Source organism: Canis lupus, chromosome 1 (genome assembly GCF_011100685.1).
Source record: "Canis lupus familiaris isolate Mischka breed German Shepherd chromosome 1, alternate assembly UU_Cfam_GSD_1.0, whole genome shotgun sequence".
Classification (NCBI taxonomy): domain Eukaryota; kingdom Metazoa; phylum Chordata; class Mammalia; order Carnivora; family Canidae; genus Canis; species Canis lupus.
Window position 1 is genome coordinate 58,681,769 of NC_049222.1, and position 16,304 is coordinate 58,698,072.

At 36.2% G+C, this 16,304-nt stretch overlaps 1 protein-coding gene and 1 long non-coding RNA gene across 3 annotated transcripts in view; both read left to right on the plus strand.

Moving 5' to 3' along the window:
• Nucleotides 1–16,304, plus strand: part of SLC35F1 (solute carrier family 35 member F1) — a 387,573-nt gene that overhangs the window by 113,089 nt on the left and 258,180 nt on the right. The gene's annotated exons all lie outside the window — the stretch shown is intronic.
• LOC111096073 overlaps nt 1–16,304 on the plus strand; it is a 109,013-nt gene that overhangs the window by 27,993 nt on the left and 64,716 nt on the right. The gene's annotated exons all lie outside the window — the stretch shown is intronic.

Here is a 16,304-nt window from a genome sequence, read left to right on the forward strand (position 1 = left end):
TAATATTCGATAAAGGAAGGAAGACTATCCATTGGAAGAAAGACAGTCTCTTCAATAAATGGTGCTGGGAAAATTGGACATCCACATGCAGAAGAATGAAACTAGACCATTCTCTTTCACCATACACAAAGATAAACTCAAAATGGATGAAAGATCTAAATGTGAGACAAGATTCCATCAAAATCCTAGAGGAGAACACAGGCAACACCCTTTTTGAACTCGGCCACAGTAACTTCTTGCAAGATACATCCACGAAGGCAAAAGAAACAAAAGCAAAAATGAACTATTGGGACTTCATCAAGATAAGAAGCTTTTGCACAGCAAAGGATACAGTCAACAAAACTAAAAGACAACCTACAGAATGGGAGAAGATATTTGCAAATGACATACCAGATAAAGGGCTAGTTTCCAAGATCTATAAAGAACTTCTTTAACTCAACACCAAAGAAACAAACAATCCAATCATGAAATGGGCAAAAGACATGAAGAGAAATCTCACAGAGGAAGACCTAGACATGGCCAACATGCACATGAGAAAATGCTCCGCATCACTTGCCATCAGGGAAATACAAATCAAAACCACAATGAGATACCACCTCACACCAGTGAGAATGGGGAAAATTAACAAGGCAGGAAACAACAAATGTTGGAGAGGATGCGGAGAAAAGGGAACCCTCTTACACTGTTGGTGGGAATGTGAACTGGTGCAGCCACTCTGGAAAACTGTGTGGAGGTTCCTCAAAGAGTTAAAAATAGACCTGCCCTACGACCCAGCAATTGCACTGCTGGGGATTTACCCCAAAGGTACAGATGCAATGAAACGCCGGGACACCTGCACCCCAATGTTTCTAGCAGCGATGTTCACAATAGCCAAACTGTGGAAGGAGCCTCGGTGTCCATCGAAAGATGAATGGATAAAGAAGATGTGGTTTATGTATACCATGGAATATTCCTCAGCCATTAGAAATGACAAATACCCACCATTTGCTTCAATGTGGATGGAACTGGAGGGTATTATGCTGAGTGAAATAAGTCAATCAGAGAAGGACAAATATTATATGTTCTCATTCATTTGGGGAATTTAAATAATAGTGAAAGGAAATATAAGGGAGGGGAGAAGAAATGTGTGCTAAATATCAGAAAGGGAGACAGAACATAAAGACTCCTAACTCTGGGAAACGAACTAGGGGTGGTAGAAGGGGAGGAGGGCGGGGGGTGGGAGTGAATGGGTGACAGGCACTGGGGGTTATTCTGTATGTTGGTAAATTGAACACCAATAAAAAATAAATTTAAAAAAAGATTTATGTTTAGCTTTGTGGTACATTTTGAGTTAATTTTGTTTAATGTGTTACAAAGTTAGTTTTATTAAAAATTATTTTAATTCCCAGGTTTTGTTTCAAATGTAAATCCCAAGATATGCCCTGGAACTTTAAATTTTCTTATATACAACAGCTGGCTCTATGGTTTTAATGCATATAGTAGAGTTTGACTGTAATATACCAACTGGGAGACAAAACTCCTTAAAAGATAAATGTTTCTGTTTCCTCTGTGTCCTATATGCTTTTTTTCTTTTTCCTTACTGTAATCAACATCAATGAAACTTTCTCTGTAAAATTGTTTCTATTTTTCATTTTCAGTCTTTTCCAAAAGACTGGGAAGCTCTGGAGAGAGTCTAGTGAGATCAGTGAAAATAAGTCAGTGGAGAGATAGCAGGGGGTGCATGGAAAACTGAAGGAAGTAGAGACGACTCACACAGTAGAATAAGCAGGTAGATGCAGGAATGAAGCATGTATCTTGAGAAGTCTGGCTGGGATACATAGGACAAATGAGGAAGGAGGAATGGTTGGTAGCAGAGTCGCCACACTGAGGCAGGGGGTTGGCTAGTGTTGTTTTTATATTCCACAGGTGGAAGAAAAGAAGAGGGATGGGAAGGGGGCCAAAGAACAAAGTCGCCATCTGAGAGAATGTGCAAAGGATGAGAACAGTGATGAGGGTGAGGGAGGATGTAAAGGGAAAAAAAAACAGCATACATGATGGATAAATTCCAACATTACAAGTCTGGTGGACAGGGAAACGGTATGTCTAGTGGCAGAAGTAAAGGAGTTTGGGATGAAAATACACTTTAAGATGATGAGGATATGGGGTTTTTTTTAAAAGCTATATTCTTTTGCAAAAGGTAGGCACTGACCCTATCTAAGTTTATCTTTGGAAATATAATTTAGGGTTTGAGTTAGAGTCTTGAAGATAATTACAGAAGTAAAACCTGAAAATACAAGATTGGGGCACCTGGGTGGCTTAGTAGGGGATCGAGCCATGTGCTGGGTTCCTTGCTCATGGGGGAGCCTGCTGGAGATTCTCCCTCTGTCTCAGCCCCTCTCCTCACAAAATAAAAGCATAAATTAAAAAAAAAAGAAAATATGAGTCTCTCCAAGGAGAAGAAAAGTGAAAGAAGAAAAATAAGAATTTAACTTCAGGAGGTGCGTACAATTAAAAATTAAAGGACAGATAAGAGAGAACTGAGGGGAAACAGAAGGAGTGTTCAGAGAACTAGCAGAGGCAACAAAGCAGGTGGTAACTAAGTGGATGGAGATGCTTCAGGAAGAACTTAGATATACAGGGTAGAGATCAAGTAAGAATGAGGATGCACAAAAGGCAGTTATATTTGTTTATGACTTTGGTGACCTTGAAGAATCATGAGGATAAAGTAAAAAGAATAAAGGAAAAAGGAACACCATCTTTTAGTGTTTCCCAGTTTGTATGTTTTGACAGCTATTAATAAATGTTACAAGAGTAAATATTATGTTTACAAAAGTTAAAGTCAAAAACACTTCCTTACTGACAAAGTTTAAAATGCCTCTTTTTTATGATACCTGGCAGCCTCCACCTGCTAGTGCCAATCACTGAGCTCTGAAGAAGAGAACTGTAACATGCAGCTTTTCCTGTGTACTGCATACTGGGCTTTGTATCCCTCTCCCTTTTGTCCCTTCTAGTGAGGGAAGAGAGAAAATAAATACGTTTATAGCACACATCAAGTGTGATGTATTACGTATAAAAGTAAAGGAAGGGGATACATGTGTTTAGAGGCCAATTTTAAGGGTATTCAGGGGAAGATGATGTATTAAAAAATTAGAAAGAGGTAAAGAAGCAAAACCAGGCTTCCCTCTGGGGTCTCGCATTCCAAATGCAAAGCTGCAGAGGCTGGAGCAGCCTCACGTGTTTGTAGGACAAGAAGGGCAGTATGGAGAGAAGGGAACAGTCATAGGAGATGGTGTAAAAGGTGTATATCTGGGATTCTTTCTGGCAGTGCTTTGGCAGCGTGCAATAGCTGGGGCTGATGTATTGACTTGAATGATCCAGACTGGGTCTCCTGTCAGTGCCAGCAGATCTTCCACTGCTCCTCCTGATTTCTACCTGTGGTTCATTGCCACAGGAAGAGACTTGGCCAGAATGCTTTCTACTCTGACCCATTCATTTTTGTGGCTTCAGAGAAATAAGTAGAAGCCAAGGAGAGCATACCACAGTTTGGCTAAGGATGTCCAAAACAGGAGAGGGTTGTTGAGGTTCATCCAGGAGTCTGGGAGCAATAAATGAAGAATGTGAAGAGAAGGTGGGTGGAAAAAACAACCATCCCCTATATTGATGAGTTACACATCAAACAGCCTAATTGCCAGAGATGTTTCCCAACTAGGCCTTATAAAATTATATATTCCTGTCATACTTTTGAAGCTTTCTTCCTGTCTGTATTTTAAGAAGCAGTCTGTTATCTTTAATAACAGTGTTACTCCCTGTCTCACTCTTGGAAAATGTTTGTCCTCTAAGTAGGTCTTAACTTTTTCCATGATAGCATGTAAAACATTCAAGTCCTTAGAAGTTATTTATTTATTTGCTTTATTTCTTTCTTACTCTCTCTTTTAGAGCAGTTTTAGATTCACTACAAACCAAGCAGAAACTATAGAGTATTCCCATATATCCCTGGTTGCCCACACACTCACAACTTTTCCCACTATTAACCCAGAGTGGTACATTTGTTACAATCAGTGTGGAATTTATTTTTAAATAGGGTGAAATGAGAAGTGAAAAGTTAGTATGTTTTTGAGACAAGTGTGATACAGAATGCATCTGTTCACACACTTATGATTTTTTTGGAAAAGTCAGGTTTTTTCCCCCTGCATTTAACACTTCGTGGTAATTTTTAAGTAAATATATGTCTTAAATTAGAAGTTATTTTTGCATAAAATATTACTTCTTGGGCCAGGTATGAGGTCTACTATAATGTTAGCTAATTTACAGATTATTACTTTTAGCAGAGGATTCACACAGTTCTGAGGTAGAGGGGATTCCAAGTTCCTGATTGTTTGGATGGACCTGCTGGGAGGTCCTGCTGGAGCAAAAAATTATTATAATAATTGGCTAGTCTAAGGCTGTTTCAAATGGGTACATGATGAATGAATATGTTAAAATCTTATAAAGCATGGTTGGAGTTTTTATCTAAATAGCTATTTGGGAGGAAGTATTTGAGTGTGTGTGTGTGCATGTGTGTGTGTGTGTGTGTGTGTGTAAACTGTTTCACAGTCTATTAAAAATGGGTACTTAATTTAACTCAATAAACCAGAGACATTTTGTTTCTTCCATTATTCATCTTTGTAATTCATCTGAGCAAAAGTTTTTATTAATATTTTAAGGTCTGATTTCTATAACATGGGAAAAAAATGAAAGAGGATAGAAGGAAGAGTAACAGCAGGGTCAGTTTACAGCTGTAATGACCAGAGCAAAGAATAGATGTCCATTTTTTGTTAATTCAATCACTCTATTTCAGAAGCCTTGATTAATGATCTCTATATGTCAGACACTGTGCTTGGGGCTGGACACATGAAAGTGTCACAATCTCTGTGCTCAAGAAAGTGGAGTGAGAACTATTGGCTTTAAAGGTCTCTACTTATTAAATACCTTTCATGAGCCAACTCAAGTTTCTCGACTTTGATTCCTTCAATCTGTATTTTAGGCATTTTAAATCCTTTCCCTTCAATTAAGTTCTTGTGTCTTACAACCATTCCTGGTTGGCTTTTCTCACCTTTTTCAAATTTGTCCATTTCCCCCTGGGAACTGGGGTTTGCAGGTAATACACCATTAATCTTCTTTATCTCCTCTCTTTGGTGACATCTCTGCAACTCAAGTCACTGATTATTTTGGTCACCATGTTGTTTATGAACATGATTATATTATTCAGCACTCTCATATACATGTTCCCTCTGTTGGGTCTTCCCTCCACCAATTTTTTTTTATCTGATGAGGTAAATAATAGATTCCAACCACTTTATCTAGAAAATACTCTCGGTTGCATTTTGTTGAGTAACATTGCATTTTTTTTTTACCTGTAATAATGCTGGTCTCCACTCCTTGTGACAATCTTTCTTACACCTTCTGCATTTAGATCCCAAATAATTATCACTGGCTAAGTAAATGTTAGCTAATGCTTTTTTAACACACATTAAGCTGCATATCCTTTGGACTTGGAGATTTTTACATTAACTTGAAAATAGGCAGTTATTTTTGGATGCATTAACAAAACCGCCCAGGCATTATCTTTCCCTAATGTTCAACTGTGTTCGTTTTATTTTAAATATGAGATTTAAGAAGGAGTTTCAATTTGAGAGAAGGATTAACAATTTTGAAACATCCAACTGAGGAAGACAGAAGACTGCAATAAAATCTTACATTTGCATCCTATACATTCACATTAATTTTTTCATTTTTTATCACGAGGTGTGTTATCTTTGATTTAGAATGGTGAGAAATCTCAGGTCCAGAGAAGCATGGAATCCAGTGCAGAGTGCAAAGTAAGCTCTAGCAGCAAAAAGTTGAGGAAGATGTGCTAGGCTGATGTAATCATCATTCCCCACATGGCCTGGATAAAACTATGCTGGAATCATTGAGCCATTCATTGAATAAACATTGAGACCTCTTCTGTAGAACCTATAGGCTCATTGAGGGCTAGGTTGCCTATCCTGTCCATCATTATATTGTAGATATAATGGTAAAGTGACTCACACATTAAGGCTCACCTACATACTTATTGAATAAATGAATGAATCAGATGCTAAGCAAAGGGTAGAGAACAGAAGGACTGGCATGTGTCTGGGTCTCTGAGCATTTTGCATAGCCACTCCTCCCGAGAGTGGAATAATAAAATTGCTTATTGTCATAAACCTGTTAGGCTAACAAGAATAACAGACTTTTTGTGCAAAGGCCAAAGAGTAAATATTTTAGGCTTTGCAGGCCACACATAGATGATGTTAGTTTTTTTTTTTTTTTAAACAACATTTTTAAAATGTAAAAACTGTTCCTTAGCCTGCAGGCAATACAAAAACAGGCCTGAACTGGATCTGACCTGTGGGCTGTAGTATCTCTTCTTTGGAACAAAATGATTAGAAAATCATCTAGAGAATATGTTGATACTATGATACTATATGTTTCACCCAAGGCTGTATTATAATCAGGTCCTCCGAGGTCTCTCTGTAGCAAAAATCATTTGTGTATGGTCCAAGATTTTGTCACAAGAGTGTGTAGTTATAGGACTCCACTTTTTTATTTTAATCTTACAAATTCATTAGGATATAATTTATTATCTTCTTTTTCAGATTTTGTAGTGGGGTATACTGGCCTTTTAAAAAGAGTTGATCAATATCTCATACTTTCTTATTTTCTGAGCAAGTTGGTGTAAGATTGGCATTATTTCTTCCCTGAATGTTGCTTAGAATTTGTTGGTAAAACCAGTTGGGCCTGAAGTTCTCTTTGGGGAACAATTTGTGATAAGGAATTCAATTTCTTTAATAGATTCAAGGCTATTCAGTTTCTGTTTCTTCTTGTGTCTGCTTTGCTGAGTTGTAACTTTCAAGAAATCTGTCCATTTCATCTGAGTTGTAAAATTGGTTGGCATAAATTTTCTTAGTATTCTTTCATCATCTTATAATGTCTGTAAGATGTGTGTTGACACATCTTTCCCACTGATGCTTTCTCTTCTCCCTCCTTTTCCTTATTCAGTGCAGCTAGAAATTTGTCAATTTTGTTGATCTTTTCAAAGAGCCAATTCTTGGCTTTGTTGATTTTCTCTATTGTTTCCCTATTTTCTGTTCGATTTATTTCTGCTCTTACCTTTGTTACTTCCTTATTTTGAATTTACTTTACTCTTATTTTTTCTAGCTTCTTAAGGTAGAATCTTAAGTTATTTATTTTAGTTTTTTTTTCTAATATCAGTATGTAAGTTTTCCTTAAAGCACAACTTTAGCTATATCCCATAAATTTTTTTTTTGTCATTTAGTTAAAAATATCCTATGATTTCCCTTATGATCTCTATCCACCATTTAGAAATGTGGTTTAGGGTACCTGGGTGGCTCAGTGGTTGAGCGTCTGCCTTTGGTTCAGGCAGTGATCCCGGGGTCCTGGGATCAAGTCCCACATCGGGCTCTCTGCATGGAGCCTGCTTCTCCCTCTGCCTCTCTCTCTGTGTCTCTCATGAATAGATAAATAAAATCTTAAAAAAAAAAAGAAAGAAAGAAATGTGGTTTAATTTCTAGATATTTGAGGTTTCATAATACTGATTTTGATTAAATTTGATTGTGGTCAGAGAGCATATTTTATATGATTTTTATCTTTTCAAATTCTTAAGAGTTGTTTTAAATCCTAGCCTATGGTCTTTCTTGGTAAATGCATATACGCATTTGAAAAAAAGGGTATATTCTGCTATTGTAGGATGTAGTAGTCTATAAACATCAGTTAAGTCAAGTTGATTAGTGTTGTTCAGATCTTTTATGTCTTGATGATTTTTTTTTTTTTTTTTTCTGTCTGGTTGTTTTATCACTTGCTGGAAGGAGGTGATAGGCCTCTGTCTATAATTTCCGAATGGCCTGATTATCATTTTAATTGTTAATTTTTGTTTCATGCAGATGAAGCTCTATTATCAAGTACTTACATATTTATAATTGTTTCCTGATGAATTCTGCTTATATCACTATGAAACATCTCTTTTTATGTCTGGTAATATCTTTTGTCTTAAGTCTATTTTATCTGATATTAATATACCACCTTCAGCCTTTGTATAATTAATCTTTAAATATTATATACTTTTCCATCCTTTATCTTTCAGCCTTTATGTATTTTAATATTTAAAGTATGTCTTTTCAGAGTATATATTTGAATTTTGCTCTCCATCCACTCTGTCAATCTCTATCTTTTAATTGGAGAGTTTAGACCATTAGCACTGAACATAATCTTAGACATTTTTGTGGTATTGTTTTACCTTTTATCAGTTTTTTTTTCTGTGTGTTCCCTGCTCTTTGTTCCTTTGTTCTTCCTTTCCTGCCTTCTTTTGGATTATTTCAACATGTTTTAGTGTTTGCTTTTAAATTATTTATTGGCTTTTGGTTATATGTCTTTGATTTTTTTTTCCAGTCTACTTAGAATTAATATTGTACCACTTTAGGCAAAATAGAGAAATTTGCAGCCAAATAGATTCCATCATCATGCCCCCCTGCTATTTTTTCATATTACGGTTGCTATATGTATTCCATCTACATATATTGAAAGCTTACTCGAAAATGTCACATTTTTTAATTAAAGCAGTTAGACCATTTTAAAGAATTTAAGTGGCTAAGTCTATATAGTCTTTTATATGTTCAAAGATATTTCCCATTTCTTATATTCTTTCTTTATTGTTAAAGACCAGATTTCTCTCTAATATTATTTCTCTTCTGCCTGAATAACTTTCTTTAGTATTTCTTGTAAAGCAAGGCTCAGAGCAAAAATTTCTTTAGTTTTCCTTTATCTGAAAATGTTAAGATTATTTGAATCTATAGGCCAATTTGAAGAGTACTGCATTTAACACTTATTAAGTCTTCCAAAGAGGGTGGGATGTCTTTACATTTATTTAGGTCTTCTTCAATTTCTTTTAAAAATGCTTTATAGTTTTCAGTCTACAGTATTTTCTTTTGATAAATTTGGTCCTAAATATGGTATTCTTTTTGAATCTATTGTAAATGGAACTGTTTTCTTTTCTTTTCTTTTTCTTTTTCTTTTTCTTTTCTTTTCTTCTTCTTCTTTTTTCTTTTTAAGATTTTATTTATTCATGAGAGACACACAGAGAGAGAGAGGCAGAGACACAGGCAGAGGGAGAAGCAGGCTCCATGCATGGAGCCTGATGTGGAACTCGATCCCAGGACTCCAGGATCACACTCTGAGCCACCCAGGTGTCCCTGGAACTGTTTTCTTAATTTCATTTTTGAATTACTCTTTTTAGTATATAGGAAAAAATTGTTATGCCTTGTTGTATCCTGCAACCTTGCTGAACTAATTAGCTGTAATATATATTTTTTTAGATTCCTTAGGCTGCTCTAGAAAATTATTTTCTTTTGCCTTTATTCCTGAATGATATATTTGTTGTGCATGGAATTTTAGCTTGACAGCATTTTATTTCAGCACTTTAAAAATGTTGTTCTACTGTCTTCTGACCTTCATAATATTTTATGGGAATTCCATGATTAATCACATATTTATTCCATGTATGCAATGTGTCACTTTTCTCTAGATCTTTTCAAGATTTCTTTATCTTTAGTTTTTAGCAGCTTTATTATGATGTATCTAAACATAGTATCTTTTAATTTATTGTTTATTCACTGAGTTTCATGAATCCATGTCTGTATCAATACTTAATTTGAGATGTCTTCAGCCATTTTTCCTGCCTCATTATCTTTCCCGTCTATTTCTCCAATTAAAAATAGCTTTGATGTTTTATATTGTCTCAAATGTCTCTGAGATTTTTTTGTCCATGCTTTGGTTTTTTTCATTCCACATTCTCTCTGTTCTTCAGATGGGATCATTTCCATTGATCTATTTTCAAGTTTCTCTGCTTTTTTCTTCTGCTGTTAAGTCTATCAGTAATTTAAGATTTTTTTTTCAGATGTTGTATTTATAAATTAAAAAATATTCAGTTGGTTCTTTTTATAGTTTTTATTTTTCTGTTGTGGGTTTTTTTCATTTTTTTTCAAGTTTATTTTCCTTTTCTTTATGTAGCGGAATTATAGCACCTACTTTAGTATCTTTGATATGATATCTGAGTCATCTTGGGATTGGCTTCTGTTGATTGCTTTTTCTGTTCAGACTCAGTTTCATATTCTTCTTCCTTTGTATGTCAAGTAATTATTGATTGTACTATGTACATTGTGAATGTTACCCTGTAGAGATTGATGGTTCTGTTATCACCCTTTGAAGAATGTTTTGGTTTCAGTGGGCAATCAATTTGATTACTTCTATCTTGCTCCTTCTCTGTCTTTTTACCCTCCGGGATTCCTTCCCCTGTCTCTGATTCCTGGGGCTCCTTTCTCTGTATCTCTAACTAGAAAGGAGGTAGAGTTTCTATTTGAGTTTTAGCTGTCTACATTGAGCAGCTGCTCTGTGGCTGGGGTCTACCCTCAGGGCAAGGTTGCAAAAGAAAAATATACTTGGGAAGCTAATCTCCATGCTAATTGCTCTTCTTTGTCCTCCTTCTCTAGTTTATTTTTCAGAGTTCTCAGGTTGGTTGTTGCAGAGTTTATAGGCATAATCAATGTGGAGGGATTGATTGTACTAAATTACATTGCCATGGCAGATCTGGAAATTATGCAGTATACTTTTATTTTTTTAATTGTTTTTGTTTAAATTCAGTTTGCCAACATATAGCATAACACCCAGTTCTCATCATATCATATCAAGTGCCCTCCTTAATGCCCTTCACTCAGTTACCCCCCCCCCCACATCCCCTTCTACAACCTACTTTTATTAATAAAGAAGAAAGTTACTTTTATAAAGAACAAAACAATGATAGGGCAGTATGAGTATCCACCATAGTTCTAGAAGCATTTAAGTATTTTTATCATGACAGTAGACAATGTTTTCATAATCCAAGGCATCAGCACAGGATAAAATCTTAGAAATTTGGGGCTGAAGGACATTAAAGGTTATTAATCTAAGCTCATCATTTTACATATTTTTGCCCCAAAGTGAAATGTATGACCTAAATTAACTCAGTCCACCTTTCAAATTAATCATATGGCTTGCATCTATGTCCTGAGTATGTATGTTATATTTCCATAAGCCCAAAATCTAAAAATTAGACAAAATTATCTGATGGAGGGAATCTAACCCATTATGAGTATACATATTTGTTTTACTAAATTTAACCATCTAAGACTATTTTAAATTCTACTTATTTTGGTTCAGGGGTATAAATACAAGTTGAATTTAGTTGCTATTCTTTTTCTGGTGTTATGAAAATATGAAAGGCCTTAAATAAGTATGCTCTGTGTTTATTTTTTAAAGATTCTATTTTTTAAAGTAATCTCTACACCCAACATGGGCTCACACTCAAAACCCTGAGATCAAGAGTCTCATGCTCCACTGAATGAGCCAACCAGACACCCCTGCTCTGTGCTTTTGTAAGAATAATAGAGTACTAACTAAATTTAGAAAAATTAGTGGTAATCTAATTAATCTAGAATCTAGAATCTAGATTAATTTAGAATCTACAAAACTTGGTGATGATTATAGTGGTGGAAGTAACTGAATTAACTTCAACAAAAATCAAGTAAATTAATAAATACAAGTATCTGAGAGTGGTGACATGTATGAAAGAATAAAGCAGGGTGTTCTAATAAAGAGGATGAGCCTAAAGCCCATCAGAGAGGGGGCCAGCGAAAGGTCTCTTTGAACAGATTGTATTTTATCTTAACATTAACTGCCCTTCAAGGATCTTGCAAGCAAAGGGAACAGTAATGGAAAAAGTCCTCAAGGGAGAAATGAGGTTGGTGTTTCAGAGAGACAACTGAGGCAGACTGGGTAAATTGGAGTCAGGGACTGGGAAATCAGGGAGTTAGAGTAGTCACATATAAGTAATTGGTACCTTATCGGCTATGATAAAATCATTAGATTTTATTCATGGTCCCTTGCTCCAACCAAACAGACCTTCTGCCTTTTTTTTTTTTTTTAATCAGTTTTACTTAAAGTGTGAGCCCTTGGTCCCATAGTTATCCCCACATGGATGGATACTCTCTGTCTCATTTCTTCCTCTTATCCAACTTTTATCCCATTTCTGAAAATGAAGTTCAAATCCAATATCATCCATGAGGTCTTTCTTGACTGCTCTGATAAGATGTATTTTTTTCTGTTTTCTATCCGTCATCCACTCATTCTTTTAATTGAGTACTCACTATGTACCAGGCACTGTGCTATGCCCTAGGACTACAAAGAAAAATAAGAAATTGTCTTTCTCTCTCTACACAGCCCACTCTTTGGTGAAGAAAATAGCCATAGGAATAGATAATTATGATTAAGCATGATGAATGGTTTAACCAGTGAAAAGTGAAGCATTTGATTGGGCACACAGAAGAAACAGCTATCTCTACACAAGTAGAATTTCAAAGGATGAGTAGGAGTTTGCTGTGTGGGGGTGTTGAGGAAGGCTAGTTCAGACCTTATGTCTTAATATGCAAAGACATGAAGACATAAGTAAGCATTGTGAGTCTGAGTAATGGTGGAGGGTTTGGCATTACCAAATAACTTGGGTATTAAGTTTCAGGAGCTTATTCACAACCTTCCATGCCTTGCTAAAGAGTTTGGACTTTATAACAAGGAAAAGAAATTTAGAATGTTACTTGGTGGCAGTATAGAGGATGACCTTAGATGGGTGACCCATAGAAGATGGGAGGTCATATTGGTCTGTTGGAATAGTCCAAATGAAATAATAAAGACCCGAATTTAGTCAGTGACAGACTGAATGAACAGCAGAGGCTGGATTTAAGGGATAATTCTGCTTAGAAACTACCAGTGTTGGTGACCAGTTGAGTGGGGAACATATGGGAAAATCATATAGGAAAATCAGAACTTTGGAAGAGCTAGTTTGGGTGAAAGTTGCCACCTTTAACTGAAGTAGTAAGCAGAGGAGAGGAGCATGGTTAAAGGAGAGACTATCAGTTCCATTTTGAATAGGTTATCCTGAAAGTTACTTCAGCATACCCAAGATACCTATTTCCCTTATTGAGTTTATAACTGAATTGGCAGCTACTGCTGTGTATCCTGTGTGGCTAGTATTCTATTTTATAAGGATGCCCCATCTCACTAGGTAGAATGTTGGCCATAAAATAACAGAAACAGCATTTCACTTTTCCAGATGCTTCTTAGTGGTACACACATGCTCTGTTCCTAACAGATGCTCAATAAATATATATTAAAGTATAAATAAATGGAATTGTAGCATTGATGATTCTTGTTTTTTTTACAAGTTGCTTAACTATTCCTTTGAGCCTCTGTGCACTAACAGAATGTTAACTAAGCTCATTGGTTAAGTGCCAGCCTGGCTTTCTGCATGTGTTCACCTTCACCCGTAAGCTAGGATGAGTGGGTAAATCTTAACAACAACTCTCTTACCGAAGAGAGTTTTGAATAGGACTTTACATTTTCCTTAAATGGATTCTTCTCACAGTTTGTATAGCAGAAGGTGATGACACTTTGTGGCATTTAAGTGATACCTCTTTAAGATTTGAAGTAGAAAAAGGAGAATGGAGCTATGTCTATCTTATTTTCAACTGTCTACTGGGTATCTAGAGCTGTGATTAGTACTTAGTAAAATTTCAATAAATACTTAACAGATGAATGAACGAATATAGATTTCCCTGTATTCTTATATTTTATTGGGTATTTCTATACAGATTTGGGATTGAGGGTGTTAGACATAGTCCCTCACATTAAGCCTTTCTGTTCTAAAAGTACTTAAAATGTATTGCACACCTATGTATTTTTAGAAAATTAAACTCTCTGACCCTTGTCAGCTTTATCAGGTAGGCAGTGTGAAGAAGAATCCTAAAGTCCTTTGCTCAAGTCTACAGAAAAAATAATTGTTTTTCCCTCTGCCACTGCTTTAAGAATTGTTTTTACGTCAGGCTTTTTAGGGGAATTTGATTTTCTCTACTGTCTGTCCAGGATATGACCTATTCGCCTCAGCTCTGACAAGTCCGCAGTGATTACTGATGGAAGAGGGCAAAGGGGACTGTCAGGGATCTCTTGATTGACCCAAGTGTGGTGAACTGGCCTCACTGACTGATGCCAGGATGGCCCCCACAGTGTTCTGGCCAGCGCCTGCAGGGAGGTGAAAGGAAAGCACTTGGCAGCCACAAAACAAGTGCCCCCTTCAGTTCAGTCTTGAAGCTTCAAGTGCATGTGGCTCATGTGGGTTCTCACTTTGCTTGTCATTCTTAGCCATGATGGCCTGCTTACCTATTTGTTAGGACCCTCCTCTGCACTAGAGTTTCTGTCAAGGGCATTCTCTCTTCAACCTTATGCCCTTCCCTACCACCTGATCTCTTCTTTTCCTTGTGCTTAAGCAATTTTTTTTCTCTCTCTTTGTTTTTCTTTCTTTCTCTGAACAACTTACATCCATTAGACTAGTTTGAAATTCTTCTCCAGGACTTTTTCCTTTGGATCTGGGGAGGTGTTATTGGAATCACCAACAGCTGAGTGGCTCCAAGGGGAAATCTGGCAGCATTTCTGTTTCTCTCCATCCCTATCATGTTCAGATGTACCTGGTTCAGCCTCACGAGGCAGTGTCTCCAGTTGTGCAGTTGAATAGCCAAACTAATGACCAGTTAATGGCCAAAAGAATTGAGAATTATCTAGGCCTTTTGAAGTGTTTTGAAGGTGAAAAATACATAGCCCACAGCTGCATTTATAAAATCCCCTTTCTCCTCGTGTCCACTGTCCTCACACCTTAAACTCTTCTCCTCCCTAATCCAGTTACACACCTTTTATTCCTCAGTCTCTCCATTTTCCTTTTTAGGACTTCATCACATAGCAGAGTTGATCTCTCTCCACATGATGTAATCCTTCTAATTTAGGAAGGAGAAGAGATTAGACACTATAGGGAAAAGGAAGTTTGTGAACATTCTTCATGTGATAATTTTTGTACTATTATGTTACATGTACAAAAATCTGTTCTAAATAAACCCTTCAAGATTAACTCTTGCATATAGCAGTAGATATGAAGAGAATTTTTGAAGGAGACAATTTTAAATTATTTTATTATGCCATTTTTTAAGAGCAAAATATGAACTCTCAGGGGATAACTTCAAATTTATTTGAAGTTTATTTAGGCAAATTTATTTTTAAATGATTGATTTTGTGATGTCAGAATTGATGAAATTTCACATTCTAGGATTGTGTTGTACATCAAAGGCTGCATTACTTTTAGTGGAGAGATTTTGAACTAAGACATGCTTTGCTACTAGAAAGGAAAAACATACAAGAAAATGTTCTTAGGCTGCTAGTCATAAACATAACCATTTGTCAGTTGTCTCAGTTAAGAAAGTCTAAGATCAAGTTCACTAGATATATGCCTTTTATGGGGAGGAGTGTCTCAAGGGCACGGCACGGAGCCTGGCTTATAAGAAACTCTTGATGGATATTGCATGAATTGAACTGATATAGAAGCTTTGAAGTCCAGAAATTTACTTTTGGGCATTTACTTCCCACAGCTATTTGTCTTAATTTCTGAAGCTAACTGTTACCTTCCTCCTTCCCTTCTCAATCACACACCCGCCCACCTTACTCCCATATCTTTGGAATTTACTGAGTATTTCCTGCCTGTGACTGTGTAAGATTGTGAGCTTCTAGAAGGAAGGTAGAAGGGACAGTGTCTAAGTGCAGCATAGATACGTGCTTTTAGCTGATGTTAATGGCTTTATTCAGTAAGACTGAATAATGGGTAAATGGAAGAAGGATCCTAGAGTATTCTTACATGACTTTTCTCCTTCTCTTGACATTGTCATAATTTGTTCATTTCTCCAAATATTGGTTATCTCTGGGCTGACTCTGAGACTCTGGGTTGTCTCTGAGGTAGGTAGACAGGCACAGGACCTTTTTCATGAAGTTGTGACTCAACCAGATGGTTATAAACCTGCTATATTATAAACTACTTCAATTAGTTGAAGCCAAATACTTAACACATACAGGCATTTAAAAAAAATCTGTGAATTCTTTCCTTAAGTAATACAGGGATCTACAGACAGTTGTCCTTTTGGAAAGTGAATTGGCTTTGTAAGCAAGGTCTGACATCTTTAACACTAGACTAACTTAACACCTTTTCATATACTGTTCATTACAAAGTAAAATTTGGCTTGTCTCAGATCTGACCCAACTCAAAATTCAGTAATGACCATAGCATATCACCAATAGAGCTATGATAGCTTTATCACCAAAAAGTTCATCACCAAAAAAGTTCATGGTAC